General features: G+C 54.9%; 1 protein-coding gene across 1 annotated transcript in view; it reads left to right on the top strand.

The window, feature by feature from the left end:
- Nucleotides 1-335: 335 nt before the first annotated feature.
- The window catches only part of EMP2 (epithelial membrane protein 2), a 35,872-nt gene continuing 18,381 nt past the window's right edge, over nucleotides 336-17,826 (top strand). Inside the window, exon 1 of the mRNA XM_045542580.1 lies at nucleotides 336-470. The gene's annotated coding sequence lies outside the window, so the exon portion shown is untranslated. The remainder of the gene's footprint in view (nucleotides 471-17,826) is intronic.

The following is a 17,826-nucleotide window of genomic DNA, read 5'->3' as shown; positions in this document are numbered from 1 at the left end:
AAGCCTCTTACCCAAAGGGACAAGAAGAAAAGGGGAGAAGCGGGGGCGAAGGGAGGGGGTAGGGAGGAGGAAAGAGGAGAGGGACGTGGAAACCTGCGAGGGGAGCGCAGCGAAGAGAAACTTCCAGCCCTCAGGACCTGCCCTTCTTCCCTCTTTCCCTGGGCCTCGCCGCCGACTCCGCCCCAAACTTGGCCGAAGGGAGGCGGGCGCGGGCTGGGGACGCCTGGGGCCTTTCCCTGCAGGGTCCCCTCCGCCTCCTGCGGCCCCTCCCCTCGGCTGTCCCGGCTCCTGACATCACGCCCTGGGAGGCGGGATCGGGAAGGAGGGGGCCGCGGGGAGGAGGCTCCGCGCCGGAGAGGGAGGAGGTAGGGCGCGCAGTCCCAGCCCAGAGCTTCAAAACAGCCCGGCGGCCTCGCCTCGCGCCCCGGCCCGTCCGTCTGTCCAGCTGCCAGCGCCGCCGCCAGTGCCCGGTGAGTTGGGGGCGCGGCCGGGATCCGCGCGGGGGGCGCGGTCGGGGGTCTCGGGGTCGCGTGCGCCCGGGCAGCAGGGGCGCGACCTCGCCACTTACTGGACCGACAGCGGCCCCCGGAATTGGTGGGGGGCAGGGAGAGGCCGAGGCGCCACCCGGGCCGCAGATCCCCAGCCTGCGACGCGCTCGTTCGGGCCCCCGAATGGCACCTTTTGCGCCGAGGCGGGCGGGAAAAGTTCGGGGAGGAGTCGGGGCGGCTCCCCTTGCCCCAGCCAGCCCTACTCCCGACCTCTCGGAGACCAGGGCGGTTCCCAGTGTCGCAGAGGGACCCCGGCGTCCCGGCGCAGCCCCCCCAGTCTCTCCGAGCGGGCAGGACTGGCTGAGCCCAGGCGCGGTCGGCGGGTCCTCCCGGGCTGCGCGCCCCTCTCGGCCCGGCCGCGGCCCCGGCGCGCCCCCGAGCGGCGAGGAGCGACTTCTCTGGGTCCGGAGCGGTGGAGGGGCCTGGGGGCGCTGCTGGGATGACACCTCTCTCCCTCCCAGCTCTGACGGGGCTTGGGGGGCTTGCAGGAGGCAAGGCCACGCTCATGGGTTCCCGAGGAAGGGGAGGCTAGAGGTCAGAATGTGGACTCTGCGCCCTCCCCAAATCCGGCAACCTAAGGACACTCCAGGGAGGTCTTTAAGGTCTAACGTGGCGCTGACATGTGGACATCGTACGGGGGGACTCGTGGGAGACACCTGGACTTGAGCGAGACCTCACAGAGCAAAGCTCTCCCTCCAGGCCACAGAGTCCACCCCCTGCTTTACGGTAAGGCTGTCAGCCCAGCTTCAGGTTTGGAGGAAGGATCACTGTCTGCAACCGCAAACTCCCAAGCTGGGAGTGTGTGTGTGCGTGTTTGTGTTTACATGAGCCGTGATCTCGTAACCTAGCTGTGTCTAAGTAAGGGGCTTGGACAGGGACATAAAGCCTCCAGCTCAAATACTGTGTGATTCCACGTCTATGAAGCACCTAGAACAGGCACATTCGTAGACAGTAGGATACCAGGAGGCGGGGGTGTGTGGGAGTGGGGAGTTAGCAGTTCATGGGTACAGATTTTGTTGGGGAGGATGAAAAAGTTTAGGGTTAGAGATAGTGGTCATGGTTACACAACATTGTGGATGTATTTGATGCCACTGAATTGTACACGTACAAGTGGTTAAAATGATAATTACGATGTTATGCATATTTCACCACAATTTTTTAAAAGCAGATGCCTCTGGCCAGCGCTGCTCTTCAGTCTGAATCAGTTACAGAAATCCCAGAACTGACACACTGTTGCTGGCCACCTCTCCCTGCAGTTTGGCCTCCGGATAAGGAAGCCCAGGGAGAATGAGGAAGGGACAGGGTCCTGGTTTCCCCGGGAGCCGAGAGCGGGAAGGGTGGCCCCGGAGCTGATGGAGGTTCCAGGTGCCCTGGTGCGCACCTGTCTTCCCGCTTCTCCCGGTGAGCCTCGCCCTGAGCCTCGCCCTGAGCCTCGCCCCTGAGCCTCGCCCCTGAGCCGTTTGCAGCAAACTCCTCCGTTGCAGGTGGGGAAACCCAGGCCAGAGACAAGTCAGTTTGCTCAAGGCCACTGAGCTGTAAGTGCCAAGGGCCAGACTTTGAACCTCCCCCTCCCCCTTTTTTCCACCTGGAGATGCCTTGGTGGTTTGCAGGGAATGAGGGGGCCGGGGAGGGGACACTTCTGGAGAAAACAGGGCGCGGATGCCCGCGGGGGCCTTGGCAAATGCCAAGCCCACAGCCAAGGGAGGGGTGCGGGGGTGGCAGGAAGGTGCGGAACCTGTTTTCCCACTGAGGGTTTTTGGATCCTGCCACCTCCACCCCCACGGGGACCTGGGGAGTGGGGATCGCCTGAGCCTCCTCTGCCCCTGAAGTGGAGAATTGAGATTCGTCTGAAATCCAGAGAACACGTTTGTGGTGAAGCCACAGACACGGCCAGCAAGTGGGGTGGGTGAGGGCAGGGCCAGGTGGGAACGGTGGTGTGAAGAGGGTGGGGCTTGGAGGTGACACTGCCCTGGGGAAGGGGGGTGCACCCTCTCTGGCTGGCACCACCCCAGATCAGGGTCTAGTTGATGAAGGGCTAACAGGGCTTGGTGACATTTGATTGGAAATATAGAACACATCCATTTAGCACCTACACACACGCACGTGCTCGAGCACACACACACACACACACACACAAGTAATAGCACTTAAATCCTTTGTGGGGTCCATTCTTCCTGGAATGGGGGTGAATGCTTACCCAGCTTCCTTTTCTCTGCCTCTCACATAACGTCTTCATGGTGGGAGCTAAGGCCATGTGCATATGGCACAGACTCTCAATTTTGCAGCAACAGGTAATTCACAGGGAGGCTCCACCCGCCAGTTTTCCATCCTAGGCGCACACTGACACTCCCCTGCCCTGGCCCCTGCTCTGCCGCCTTCCTGGTCGGTGGGGGCACAGCCAAGGCCAGTTCTTTGTCACAGTAAACGCCGCCAGACATGACCAGGAAGGGAAGTCTGTCGAGACAAAAATACATAAATGCCTTTCCAGGCCAGATGGATGGCGCTGGTTTGCTGGCTGATTGGCGAGATTTGTTTGGGAGGCAGGAGACCAGTCGCCCTCCAGAGGGGGCAGGTAATTGTGTGTGTGTGTGTGTGTGTGTTGCAACACGTGGCTGATTCTCAAGTGAGGCCTCTGACACAGGCTCCGGAGGCTAAGGGGGTTGGGGGGGGCTCCCCCTGGAGAGGTCCTGGGTCACCACCCAGGCACTGGGATGGGGGTGCGGGCCTCTCCTAGAGGAGTGAGTTAAAGGTCGGGCGTGGGACGCCCGCCCGTGCAGGAGGAGGTGAGAGGGTGTCTCAGGAAAGCAGGCAGTTGGCGGTGGCAGCTGGCATGGGGGAAGAGGGCACTTGGCATCGTGGGAAGTACTAGAGGCTGGACTCTCGGGTGACAGCCTCTGCTTGTCCTGGGAGGGACTGGGAGATAGGGGTGGGGGTGGCGGGAAGAGGCTCCCCTCCTCCCCCTAGGAGTGGTGAAGTCTGGCTCCCTGCAGAGTTAGCCAAAGTACAATTTCAGGAGGACTGTGGCGGGAATCGGGTGCATCTGGCTCTTGTTAGAGACAGGCCGAGCGAGGGGGGAGTCTAAAAATATCAGAGGCAGAGCTGCCACCCAGCGAGAGAGTACAGGCCTGGTAACCTGACACTGGGGCGGAGGCTGGCGGTGGTCACACCAGCAGTGCTGCTCTATTCCAGAGTCACTTGGGCTCTTCCGTGCCGCCGACAGCGTGAGGGCTTCCTGTGTTCAGGGCAGCCGCGAGCTGAGATTGGAGAATTTCAGAGGCATAAGGGCCTTTTAAAGTCCCAGTTTGACAGCTAGGGACATTCAGAAATGTGGAGTGACTTGCTCAGGTCACACAGCAAGTGGGCGGCAGACCCAGGACTAGATCTGGGGCCCAGCTGAGACGTTCAATGGCTAGGAAGTGGCCAGTGGGATTCCAGGCTCAGGTCCCCAGGGTCTGGGGCCCTTTTATGGCATGTGTCATCTGTCTAGGATGGTGGATGTCCTCGCTCACTCACGTACTGGCAGGAGAGTGGTAAACAAGGAGCTATGCTCAGGCTCGAGGTCACTTCCCACTGGGCACTGGGTCGCTCTCAGGCACAGCTGTTGGGCTCTGGGAATGTTGGCCCGTCTTGGGGCCGGATGTGGGGAGAAGGGAGGCTGGAGAAGAACCGGCTGAATGAGTCCTTCCCTCCTTCCCGTGCAAAGACACTGTTGGTTTTGTTCACCCAGTATCGCCAGTGCTTAATGAGTAGTTGTGGAACGGAATCATTGCGTTCCCGGGGCTGTCACTGTCCTTGGGAAGCTGGGCTTCTAGTGATCTATTTAATAAAAGGGACCCTATAAACTGCTCCAGTTTCCTGCCCTCCATGAGCAGGCTAGATGACATCAGCTTCTAGAAGTTTCCTAGAACCCTGGGTCCACAGCTGAGAGAGGGGTTACCAGAGTGATAGTTGGCACCAAGATTGTCCTGAGAAATCTGGGATGCACAATAGTCATCACCATGCGGGACAGAAAGACGGACAAGCTAAGTCCCTCAGTTCAGACAGCTCGTCGTCTAAGGTCAAGTAGGTTTTCCCAACAGCAAAGTTGCTCGATCTGAAGATTTCTCTTTCTGATACTCTGATCACAAACTTCTCCAGTGAACTGTCTTTCCTTAAAATGAAGTTAATAAAAAAAAAGGTAGTGAATAAATATGACCCAAAGTTGTCTCGCTAATCTTATGAATGTTTCCCCCGGCGTGTTACTGCCGACGGTGTGCGAGATAATTGCACAAGATGTGCAGCTGAGTGTAAAGAGAAAAAAGAATAATTACATGTTTTTCTTGGTTGGTTTTTTTGAGGGGGAAAAAAGTAAGTAGCACGCAAAGCCGTAGTTTCACAGATACTGCTGCTTAGGTTGAAATGAAAGTCAATGCTTTAAACTTTAAAACATTTTTTTAAATAATTAAAGAATTTGCTTCATAAGCACAGGTGGTCCTTGGGTTTGGCAAACATCTTAGTACCGGAGTGACTGCCTTTTGGGAGATGGTATTGTAACAGGACTGGGATGGGCGAGTTTCACTCTTGATAGCATGACTCATCCTGAAATATCTAAGAGCTCTCCCTACAAGCCCCTCTTTGCAAAGACACCCCCAGTGTTCAGCTCCAGACTGAGACCTGTCACTTAGCTGCCGAGGGAGTCTCTTCATCTTTAATGAGGATCATGGTTCCACCCCATGACCTGCACCGGTTGTCCGGAGGATCAGAGGGGATGATATATTGATGTACATGGAAGTGGCTTGAAATGTTTGTGGTTTGCTTGAATCAAAGGAAGGCCGAGGGAGGGGCTGCCTTGCCCACTTTAATCTTGAGGAGTATTATTAAGCTGCTATGGGCTTTGGCAATACAAAGGGAGGGAGGCAGGGCTGGGAGGGCGGAGGGAGGGAGGCGTAGTGTGGGGAGGGCTTCCCTTCCACATCCCCAAGGACCTGGCCAAGGAGGCAGGTGGGAAGATATTTGCAGAGCATTGCTGGAATGAAAAAGACAAAAAAGGGAGAGAGAGAGAGAAGAAAGAAAAAAGTGGAAGCAACCTAAATGTCCAGTGGCCACTTTGCAGAATATTTGACAGCAGTTGAAAAGAACATGGTTCATCTACGGGCACCAATGTGGAAAGGGCTCTATGGCATTATGGAATTAAAACAAAACCAAGTAGCAAAGTAATATGGAAAAATGTTCTATTTGTGTAAACATAAACAGAATTTCTTATGTTATGTTTATACGAGGAACAGTGTCTGGAAGGATATGCCAGAATGGATGGATGTGCTTTTCTCTGATGAGAGGAGGGAAGGAGCCGCATGGGCAGAATAAAGTCTTTTCTATAACCAAGAGAATAGCGTCATCAATTGCCTCTTTCCCTAAACTTCAGTGAGAATGAAATAGTCACCCCTAAATCCGGTGAGCAATGGGGGTTATGCAGGCGTGAGGACAGCAAGGTCAGATGACATATTTGGCGGTGGGGTGTCGGATGGCTTGCATGGCAGGGGCTCGGTAGACAGAGAGACCAGTTCGGGACTCTTTTGGAAATCCAGGGACAAAGACATGGTGACTGATCTGAGGTGGTGTCGTCCAGCACCCCCTCCCCGAACATGGCATTGTGGATGCCTAATCGGCATGATGGGTGTCCAGTCTGGGTGCCGCTAATAGATATTAACAGTGGTTTGGACATGAGGTGCTGATGGCGGGTTCACTGGGTCATGTTAATGGGGCGGTTATGAAATCCAGGGGAAGGTGCCTGCGAGGCCCCTGGGAATGGGAGTCCAGGGCTTCGAAGAGAATTCCAGGAGACAGGTAAAAAGACCTGGGTCTCAAACTGTTTTAGGTTGATATTTTAGGGTTGGAGAAAGTGACTTAGATTTTACCAATATTATCAGTAGTAATAATAATAATTATCATTACTGTTGGTTCAGCATTTATAGAGTGCAAAGCTGTGTACTGGGCCACGGGTTTTACATCCCTTCCCTCATTTAAAATGAACAACCATGGCCGGGCGCAGTGGCTCACGCCTATAACCCTAGCACTCTGGGAGGCTGAGGCAGGAGGATCGCTTGAGGCCAGGAGTTCAAGACCAGCCTGAGCAAGAGTGAGATCTTGTCTCTACAAAAAATAGAAAAATTAGCCGGGTGGTGGTGCACACCTGTAGTCCCAGCTACTCGGGAGGCTGAGGCAGGAGGATTGTTTGAGCCCAGGAATATGAGGCTGCAGTGAGCTATGATGACGCCACTGCACTCTAGCCTGGGTGACAGAGCTGGTCTTCCACCTCCCGGGCTGGTCCTCTCTGTAGATGCTGCTTCTCCTCATCCCCAGGGCGACTGTCTTGGCCCAGGCCTCTGCCTCTGTTGTGCTGGCAACTGCACAAGCGCCTTGACCACTGTCTCCGCAGCCACTCTGGGCCACAGTCCATTTTCCATCTGCATCCAGAAGGAACTTACAGAGATGCAAAGCTGACGGGGTCATGTGCCCCCCACCGTTTCCCCTACTTAAAATTCATAAATAGTTTTAATTGCTCCTAAATTAAAGCAACAGATCCCAAGGCTTGGAGGTCCTTGGCTGGGTACCCCTCAGAATCACCTGGGCAGTCTGGGTAAAATGCCACTTCCCAGTCCCCACCTGAAAGCCACGACATCAGAATCTCTGGGGGCCGGGGGCCAGGGCACGGGGAGTTATCGAGGTGCCCCTGGTGTTGTTGGTGTGGGACCCGCTGGTCTGGCCCCTTCTGGATTTTCACTGTGTCCAGGTGCCGGCTTGCTCCAGCCCCTGGCCTGCCTTTGTTCCAGCTCTTCATCCTCTCCCACCGCCGCTTCCTCCTGCTCTGCCCTCTCTCCTCCTCCTTCTGCGTTCCCTTCTGCTTTGTCTGGCTAATTCTCTTTCATCTTTCAGACTCGCACCATTTCTTTATGGTTGCCATCTAACCCCAGGTTAAGTCAGATTTTCTCTTTGCCATTATTCCTGATGGCATTTGTTTAAGCCGGGCAAGGGCTGGAGGGCACAGGTTGAGTTCCCATCTGTTGAGTTCACTGGGACACCCCCAACATCTGTCAGCGTCCCCCCAGCATCGCAGCGGACCCAGGGGAGAGACACAGAAGGGAGGGGGAGGCCCGAGCCTTGGGTGAGCAATGGGCCAGAGGCTGCAGGGGTGAGTGAGGTGGGTGGGGCGGTGGGAGGGTTTGGGAGGTCCCTGGGGTCAGGCCAGCTGCTCCCTCTCCCTCCTGCAGTTGGCTCTGCCTGGAGCTGCATCAGGCATGGTCAGCGCCCGTGTATACCAGCGTGACACGGGGTCACATTCCTCCAGGCCAGAGCCCGAGAGAGACTGAATGTATCAACACACCCAGGGTTGGTAGACCTCCCAGGGCGGGGTCCACACACCGGCAGGCACTCGGGGGTGATTTCTATAGCATACAGGTGGTGCTAACAACGAATATGCTCGTATTTATTCCAAAGCGTGTTACTGAAACGTCACTTGGCGAGCGATGCTGCTTTCCCACTTGCAGTGTGATGCTCACTGGGAAATGAATCCATGTCAGCTTAATGCGTTTTAAAGAAAACTGTGGGTAATGAGTAGAGCAGGTGGTGCACAGAGAAGGGAGAAATGGCCACAGTGGTGGAGGTGACACTGGGTGCCCACCCTGTTCCCTTCACTGCATGATGTGCCCGTCTCCTCGGCGATGACTCACAGCTTCTTCTCCGGAGAATTTCGAGAAGCCCCTCCCAGAGATGCCTGGGAGGTCCTGCTCCCATCCCCCTTCGGGGCCAACACTCAGCAGAGGCCTGCGGGGCGGGGCGGGCCCGGTTAGTAAGAGCCCGGCCCGCTGCCTGGGGCCGGAGGAACTGCTGCCGTCCACTCCCCAGAGCTCCCTGCAGGGCCGGGCCGAGCTGGACTTCAGCCGAGCCCACTTCTTTGCTGGCCTCTTCCCCTCTGGTGTCCCGCTTCCCCCACTTCCTCCTCCGTTTCACCGAAGAGCCTCCTTCAGAAAATCCCTGACGACAGAATCCACACCTCGCCCCGCCCCTAGGTAACCGACGTGAGACCTAAGACGTGACTTTCAGGGCCGGACATGGGGGGTGCGGCTTTAATGCCACCCTCTCCTTGTGCCAGGGAGGAACTGTGGTCCAGTTAGCAGGTGTGACTTGCCCCAGGGTACCAGGTGGCTCCGGCAGGGCCGGACAGGGCTGGTTGGAGGAAACAGAAGATGAAGGAGAGCCAGTGAGTTTTCATTACTCACCCGTCTGCGCGTGGACCGGGTGCGCCTTCTAGCCACAGGGTCGTGGTCGTGGTGCTGGGAAAACCTCCCGGAAAGAAGGTTGCATGAGGAAAGAATCCATTCACCTCTCTAGAACTGAGCAGTCTGAGAGAAACCTGTGAATTGGCAGCTTCTACTTGTTTTACACACACATGTAAATACACATAATATATAAAGGTAGTATGTAAAATGGGTGTATGTGCATGTCTGTGTGCACACTGAATGTTATCATTTAAGGACCCATGAAAGGGTTACCTGGGGGTTTGCAAACCTTGCTGTTTATTGGACTCACCTGGGCAGCTTTTGACAAACGATCAGACCGTTCTGATTTAACGGTGTAGAGAGACGCTCCAAGCGTGTGCTCTTGCACTTCCCACAGCCTGGGTTCTCGACAGCCTCAGTTTTGCCATGAATTGCTCGTGCCCAGGACTAAGCTGTGCTTTCTGTGTCTTGCTCCCGGTATTCTAGAGCCCTGGGCTCCATTAGGCGAGGTGGTGGCTGGGGCTGCCACTGCTCAAACCCCAGTTCTGCCACTTACTGGCGGTGGGACCTTCCGCGAGCCGCCTAACCTCTCTGCCCCTCCGTGTGCTCATCTGTACGAGGGGGACTGTGATGACCCTAAAAAGACAGTATTCTGATTGGACGGTATCTCGAATGCCTCATTCCTCATGTCCCCCCTTGCATTTGTAGTATTTTGTGCTGCACATAGCAGGGGTCCTCGGACGACCCTGGTGGGACATGAATCAAAGGGAGGCTTTGGTTTGCTTTACCAGGGTAGTCAGGCCCCTGCAGTCCCCTTGGGGGGAACCCAGGTCTCCCCACTTTGCCTTTTCCTGGGGGGGTGTTGGGGATCCTAGAGAACCAGTGTCGCTTCCTGCTGGAGCCCCACCTGGACTGTGAGCCTCCATGGCTGCCCTCCTCCCCTCGAGCCTCCTTGCCCTCTGCCCCTGCCCCTCCCTGGGCGTGTGGGTGGATCCTCTGGCACTCCCGCCCAGGTGTGTTGGGGGCCTGGCCTGAGCCCCTGCCCACCCCCTCCCAGCAGCCTCCCTGGTGCTTTTTCTGCAGTTTGCAAGCAGGAGACCAGGAGCTGGGAGTTGTTCGTGCTCTGGCACTCAGAAGACCCAGCTGGAGGCTGCAGGGCTCCCACGGGGGAGGAGGACGCTGTGCCTTCAGGTCGAGTCCCCTCACCCCAGATTCTCCCTGTGTTCACCTCCTGCCAGCTCTGGAGGCTCAAGGCGTCTTGGGGAGGCCTGGAGTGGAGAGAAGGGTGCCCCCCCAAAATTCTCCATCCTTTACCCCACAGATAGGCATTTGAGGATGTACCGTGCTGGGCAGGGGCCACAGCAGTGATGGGACGGACATAAATCCCCACCCTAGGGAGCTCTCAGTGCAGAGGGACAAGACAGAAAAAAGAAGTGAGTAGAGAGAAATCAGAGTATAGCAGATGGCGTTCGGTGGTTGGAGAGGAGATGAGGGCAGGTCGCTTGCTCAGACGGAAGACCTGGGGAAGCTTCTCCAAGGAGGTGACTTTGGAGTTGAGTCCTAATGAAAAGAAGAAGCCAGTCATGCCAAGATCTAAGAACTTTCCAGACAGAGGGAACAGCTCGTGCAAAGGTGCCGCTTCGCTGGGGGGTGGGGGGCAGGCTTGGTTTTTTGGGATACTGAACCATCCGGACGGTTCTTCTGAGCTCTCCATGAGGGCGGGGACCCCTGAGTCTCTGTCTTCATGTCCTGCCGTAGCGCCTACAAAGAACCTCGCGCCTTCTGTGTACTCCGGGAACACGCTGATGGACAGGAGGCTGGAAAATGGGGGCACACGTGTTCCACCTCGTGGGGTGTCCTGAGAGGTGGAGCTGGGTGGTGGCTTGTAGGTGGGGCACGGTCTGAGAGTTCAGGGGCTCCCGGTCCCGATCAGCCCCTTCCAGCTCAAGACCCTGAATCCTGACCCGTGGTTTCTACCTTCCCTTCCTCATCCGGGGGCCACTGAGAGCTCTTAGGTCATGGTGTCCTTGTGGCATTAGACCCATGGGGACAGAAGAGTTGAAATACCAACCTCTAGTGAACTCAGAACTTCCCTATTTTTTTTAAATCTTTTTTTAAATGAAGTTTTTAAAATGTACAATTCATCATATTTTAATATATTCACAGATATGTGTGAACATCACCAGCCTCAATTTTAGAATATTTTCATCACCCCAAGGAGAAAGCCCCTACCCTTTAGATAACTCCTCCCCAGTCTTCCCCATCCCCATCAGCCCTCACCAACCCCTTATCCACTTTCTGAGTCCGTGGATCTGCCCATTCTGGACATGTCACATAAATGGCATTGTGCACCGCGTGACCTTTCGTGCCTGGCTTCTTTCATGGAGCACGTGTCCTCCAGGTTCATCCCTGCAGTAGCGGGTGTTGGTGCTCCGTTCCTTTTTATGGCTGAATAATATTCCCCACATGGACCTGCACGTTGTATGTCTCTGTTCACCCACTGCTGGATGCCTGGGCTGTTACCGCCTTTGACATCGGTGAGTGACGCTGCTGTGAACACCGTGTGCAAGTTTGTGTGGAGGTAGGGCTTCATTTCCCTTGGGTATATACCCAAGAGTGGGATTGCTGGGTCACAGGGTCACTCTGTGTTCAGTTGTTTGAGGGACTGCCAGGCTGTTTTCTGCAGTGGCTGCACTGTTCTACATTCCTACCAGCAGGGCATGAGGGCTCCTCTTTCTCTGCTTCCCCCGGTTTTAATTTAACGCTCAGCCCCGTCCTTGTTTCTAGCTCCTAGGAAGCTCCCAGTGGTGGAATTTCTATAGGCCCAGACCAGGTTTCTGGGGGCCAGGGCTCCTGGGTTTGAGCTGGGCCCCACCAGAGTTCTGGGACAGGCTGGGCCCAGGCCAGGGGCGGCTGAGGTGGAAGGAAGGGAGGGCACAGGCTCTGTGGTTCCCTGGGTGGAGACCACCGAAGACAGAGTTGGCGTCAGAGGAAGGGAGAGCTCTCGTTAGTGCTGTTTTCTGTAGGGTGGGATTCATGGTGCTGCAGTGAGTTTAGATGGCTCTGTCATCAAGTGGCACAAAGCGATTCCCTTTTCAATGCTCTTTCAACTCTTCTGATTCCTTCCAGGGTTTGAAAACTGGAACTGGTGCTGAGGTGTTCGGCACCCTTGGACTCTTGTTTTCCCTCTTCAGCCAGGTCTCCGGCTTAGTTTCTCTGGCAGGAAACAGCATCAAACCAGAATTTGTGAACTTTTTTTGGGGGGGGAGGTGGATGCTATTTATTTTCACAATCAATTTCTATTTATGGCAAGTGATGCTGATTTTTCCATTCTCAGGGAGCCAAAAGATTTCTCTTTAAAATGCATGTATGTATGTTACCAAGTGGTTAGAAAGGCACATGACTGAGTTTGGGAGCCCTTGTTCTAAAGTTTAGGGCCCGACAGTCAGATGTGATAGTGGATGGTGCTGAGGTCCCCAGCCCTGCGGCACGTAGGGGTGGAAACTGGGTGCTAGAAAAATAATGCAGGCAGAGGCTGGGGGAGGGGTGGTTCTAATGTCACACGGCGCCTTTCAGCTGAGACTGCATGAGTGTGCGATTCCCATTGTGTTGGGGCAGTTTCCCAATCCCACGGCCGGACAATGTCATTGCTACAGACACAACATCATCAGCGGCGCTCCAGTGGGAAGGGTGAGATTTGGGGGGTGGGGGTGGGGGGTGCCTTTCTTTCCAGCATGGCCACCTCACAGCCCCCACAGGCATGCCGGTGGGGAAATGTTACTGGGGGATTCCAAGTTCATGGGAATGGCTCCCCAGCTCAGAAATGCTACCCACGGTGCTGGCTCCGCATCTGCCCTGGTCTTGAACTTTTCATGGTGGGATTCCTTTCTGTTGGTGCCCTCCGAGTCTGCAGTTAAGGGGCATGACCTGCCAGCTGGTAGGTTGGTGAATCCGTATGGGCTGGGTACCCCAGTGGAGAGGTGCTGTTCTAGTCAGGGTTCCACAGAGAAACAGAACCCATATGCACATACTAAGATTTATTTTAAGGAATTGGCTCATGTGATTATGGAGGCTGGCGAGTCCAAAATCTGTAGCGTGAACTGGCAGGCTGGAGACCCGGGGAAGAGCTGATGCTGAAGTCCAGGGCTGGCAGAATTCCTTCCTGCTTGGAGGAAGTCCACCCTTTGTGCTATCCCGGCCTTCAACTGATTGGGTGAGACCCACCCACATGAGGGAGCCCCGCCTGCTTGACTTAGAGTCCACTGATTCCACCATGAATCTCATCCCAAAACATCCTCAGAGAGACGCTGTGGCCCAGGCAGGGTGACACATGAAATGAACGATCTCAGATGCTTTGGTTGGATGGGACACACAGCATTAAGTAAGATAGAATCCCTTTCAAACCACCCCCTTTTAAATTCCCTTTCACCTCTGCAAAGAGGAAATCTCAGTTTTGTGCTAATGTGTCTTTAAAACTTCTCAAACACATGTGACATCCTGTTCTAGCAAAAAAAAAATAGAAAGCTGTCTCTGGACTCAGAGCTTTTAGGAGCAAGAGCTTCTAGCTGGAATTGAATAACAATGTTTTGTTTTCATTGTATTTATTTTCTCCAGCACTCCATGGCAGGCGATGCTGACTTTCCATTTCAGTTGTGATATAAGGTTTTCTTTTATAAAAATGTAATTTTTAAAAAGTGAGTGAGCTAGGCAGTGCGGGAATGACAGGCCTGGGGAAACATCAACATGAGCATCACTGGGACGGTGCCTGAAATGTCCCCGAATTGTCCACATGCCCTGAGCTGCCTGTTGCCTGTTTGCATTTCCTTCCCTCCTAGAGACCGCCCTGGTAGTTTATTTCTGCTTGGTGGCTCCTGTCCGAGAGTGGTGGCCGTGGACAGGAGGAGGGAACGCTGGCTCTCTGGGGAAGGGAAAGGCCTGGGGGTGCCAGTCCTATGACAAACTCCTTGACCAGGATGCTGGTGCTGATTAGTAACACATCCACGGCCTTTGCTGTGTGCCAGATGCTGCTCTAGCTACTTTCACTCAACTATCCTCCAGTAGTCCTAGGGGGTAGGTGTTCTAGTGTCACCCCCACTTTACGGATGGGGTCACTGACTGTTTAAGGTGCTAGATGACAGCCTGGCTCACGTTGTACTGTTACCTCATTTGCTTGAATTGCTTCCTGCTTGTCTCCTATCCTCTGTCCTCTTCCTGTATTAACTTACAGGTTAACCAGGTGGGACCCTGGTTTCCTGGCCTTGAGGCTCCTTGGGCCTGGCTGAGTTGCAGGCGGTGGTGCACAGTCCATAACTTGCCAGCAAAATCCATCTACAGAAATGACGACTCTTGTTACTTATGAAAGAGGAAAAGGCTATTAAAGTGAGTGTGACCAGTGTCCTGGGGATTACTTGAAAGTCACTAATACAAGGTACTCTGTGAAGGAGAGAATGTTAATAACCTAATGAGTGTGAGGATAAGGGACACCCTGAGTTTGATGCCTCAGCCCCGGCAATTTAATCCAAATCAGCCTCACTCTCTGGCTGGTATGCTGTGTGCCTGTAGCTATGTTACCAACCCTCTCTGGGCTGTGGTGTGGGTTTGCTGGGTGGTATAATTATAGGGAGCTCCTTGGATGACAGCAGCCAGTGGTGAGCTCTTTAATTGACAGGGTCAAGCAGCAGTCATTGGCAGAACGGCAGTTATTAGCTGTTCTGCAAAAGCTGCACAAATACTCAACAAGTATTTGCTGAGCAATGTTGGGCGCTGGGGAAGATGAGTGAGACATAATTTCTGTCCTTGAGGAACTGAATCTAACAAGGCAGTGTCTGCCCTGTATCAGTTAGCCCTTGCTGGGTAACAAACCACCCCACAATGTAATGGCTGCAAACAGAAAACCTTAATTTTGTTTATGATTCTGAAGGTGGACAATTTGGGCTGGGCTCAGCTGGGTGGTTTTTCTGATCTCAGCTGGGCTCACTGATGTGTTTGTGACCAGCTGGTAGGTCAGCTGGGGGCCGGCTGGGCTAGGGTGGCCTCTGCTGGAAAAGGCAGTCGGGTCACCAGCTGGTCTCCTGTTCTCCAGCAGCCCAGCCCAGCTTGTTCATGTGGTTGCTGGGCGGAGAGAGAATAGACGTGCATGAGTCCTCTTGAGGACTTGGCGAGAACTTACATAATGTCACATTTTTGCCACCTTTTATGGGTAAAACAAATCACAAGGCCAGCAGGGGGTTTGGTGGTTGGGGAAATAGATTCTACCTCTTGAACAGAGGATTCAATTTGCTAAAATGTTAAAATTTTTTTCACTTGTGTAGTTTTGGGGTCAGGGTAGTGCCAGCCTCATAGAATGAGTTGGGGGGAGGGGGTGTTCCCTTCTCTTCAGTTTCCTGGAACCGTTTGTTTAGAATTCGTATTATTCTCCCTTAAGTGTTTGGCAGAATTCACCCGTGAAGCCATCTGGGCCTGGAGTTTTCTCTATGGGAAGGGACTCTGGGCTCTTGATAAATATTTTTCCTCCTTTTGTTGCCAAACTTGGGGGACAAAAAAAAAGACTAGTTCTATTTCTTTACATTTTATTAGCCCTTAGTGCCTTGAAATCTGGCTCCTTCATTCATTCTTTCAGCACATTCGCTGAGCACCGTGGGTGAGCCCGGCACTGCGTTGGGTGCTGGGAACACTGTCCGGCACAGACTCAGCGGCCCCAGCCTCTGCAACCCAAGTAAACATCCACACTATGACATCAGCCCATGAGAGGTGCTATGGGGAGAAAAATAAAGGGCTTTAGTTCACTGCACTAAAATTGTGGTCACCAAGTCTGCCAAGGAGCTGATTTTCCCTCCTGATCCCTGTTTTCTGGTCTCTCCTCTTGGCTTCAGTTCCCACTGTCACCCTTGTTGCTCTTCCCCTTCTCTGCCCACCCTGTCGTCTCCTCTGGCCTCGTCTCCTCTGTGCCCTCCTCTCCCTGGGCAGGACATCTCCTCTCCCAGTAGCCTCGCCCACCGTCCCCACGCCAGGACACCAGGGTTTCTGTTCCTGCCTCCTGTTTTCTCTTGAGTGACAATCCCGCCTGTACTTCCAACTGCTGGACATGTTTCCAGCCATCGCTCACTGGACACGTCCCAAACCAAAGGAACTGTTTTCCTCGTCCTTCGGACAAGCTCCTCCTGCCCCATCCGAGAATCCTTTTCCCTGTCCCCGAGCCCTCCGCCAAGTCCCGTCAGCTCTGCTTCTGGAAGCTCTCTCGGCCCCTCCCTCCTGCCCACCCTCTGTTCCCGCCTCGGTCGAGACCCTCCTCGTGTCCCACCAGGGCTGTTCTGGCAGCCCTCCCAAGTTCACCTCCTCCTGTTCCGTCTCCCTGGTGGTGGTGCTGTGGGTGGCTTTCTCCTAGAAGCAGATCTTATGCCTTTTCAGCTTACAAACCTTCCCCAGCCCCCACGGCCTCCAGGGGAACATTCCCTCGCGTTTGCATGGCCCCCACGGCCCATCTCACCCAGCGGAGAGTTCTGGCCCTGGCCCTTCTCCCTGGTGCGCTGCTCTGTGCCTCGGGGCAGTGCACACCCCCTGCCCGCAACACCCTCTCCCCACAGCTCCTCCTGGCAAACCCGCCCATCCTCAGAGACCCGGCTCAGGGTCGCCTCCTTCGAGAAGCTTCCGATGCTGCCCCCACCGCAGCACTGGGCCCGTCACACCACGTGTGTCTCAGCACATGCGCCAGCACGTCGTGTCTGTCTATACTCCTTGTCCTCCACGGAGCCTCCAGCTCCCAGGGCACAGGGAACACGCCTTACTCATCCTCGTGTCATCAGGGCTTGGTACGTGGCGGTGTGCGCGATAAGTCTCACTGGGCGAGTGACTCTGAAGAACGGGCAATGGGCTAGTGATCCGATGGCTGTGGTTTGAGCCCTGGCTCTGCCACCTGCACATGGGACGATGTGAACAGACCCCTAAACTTTGAGTTATCGCCGGCAAAGTGGGTCGTAGTCCTTGCCTGTCCTTATGACAGGGCTGTGTCCCCACTGACAGGTGTCTGCCATGCAGGCAGGGGAGGGAAGAGCCTCCAGCCTGAAGGACTCCGGGATGACTTTGTGTCCTCAGCTTCCCTTGTCCTCAGTGTGCTTCATGAGCGTGTCCCTGGATGTGGGGCCTGGAGTAACGACGTCGCAATGGCCAGTGGCCAGCGCCTGAAGCCATGTGTGGCCCCAGGACCTTGGTTGGATGCCTGATCAGGCGTTAAAGTAACAGGACTCCAAAAAGGAAGGGAAATTCTGATTTAGGCCAGGCTACATGGTGGTTTCTCTGATGCCAGACTGCCGGGGTTCAAATCCCAGCTCCTGCCTTTCCTAGCTGTGTGACCCTGGGGAAGTTGCCTAACCTCTCTGCACCTGATTTTCTTTACCTGTAAAATGAGGCTAATTATAACACCTATAGCATAGTGTTTTAGTGAGTAGCGAATACATTACTATGTATAGAAAGCTTAGAACAGTGACCAGCACATATTAGGTGATAAATGTTGGCTATCGTTATTGTTCAAGTTGTGGTTATTATAATATTATTCCAACGGATTGGAAGACCCAGGGCTACACAGACAGAATCATCCTCAGTGACTTCTGCCCTGGAGCCCTGCCAAATCCAGTGTCCCGCCCGTTGCCATTTCCGGACAGAGCCAAATGTTGACTTTGTGCCCAGAGCCCCGGCCACAGGGAGCGTGAAGCGGGGCTGCCCGGAATAATTGGCTCCCGCCATCCCCAGGGCATCCTGGATGCCTGGATCTTCCCAGCTGGCGGGTGTCCAGATGCCAGGGCAGGAGGCTGAGCCGACCTCTGCCTTCTTGAAAACAGAGGCCAAAGCCACTGTCCCCCCCGGAGTCCTGTGGGCAGTGGGAGGAGCCTGGGTCCCCGCCAGCCTGGGGTTGAAGCACCAGCGCTCACCAGCACGGCCTTCCCCGGGGGTCGGTGCCAGAGCCTCCTGGCCTTTCGAGCAAGAGCCGGGGGTGGACCCTTCTGTGCTGGGGGACTGCCCCGGATCTG

The sequence above is a fragment of the Lemur catta genome, chromosome 2, assembly GCF_020740605.2.
Source record: "Lemur catta isolate mLemCat1 chromosome 2, mLemCat1.pri, whole genome shotgun sequence".
In the NCBI taxonomy this organism is placed as follows: domain Eukaryota; kingdom Metazoa; phylum Chordata; class Mammalia; order Primates; family Lemuridae; genus Lemur; species Lemur catta.
The sequence above is the reverse complement of the archived record's forward strand: the minus strand, read 5'-3'. Positions and strand labels throughout refer to the sequence as shown.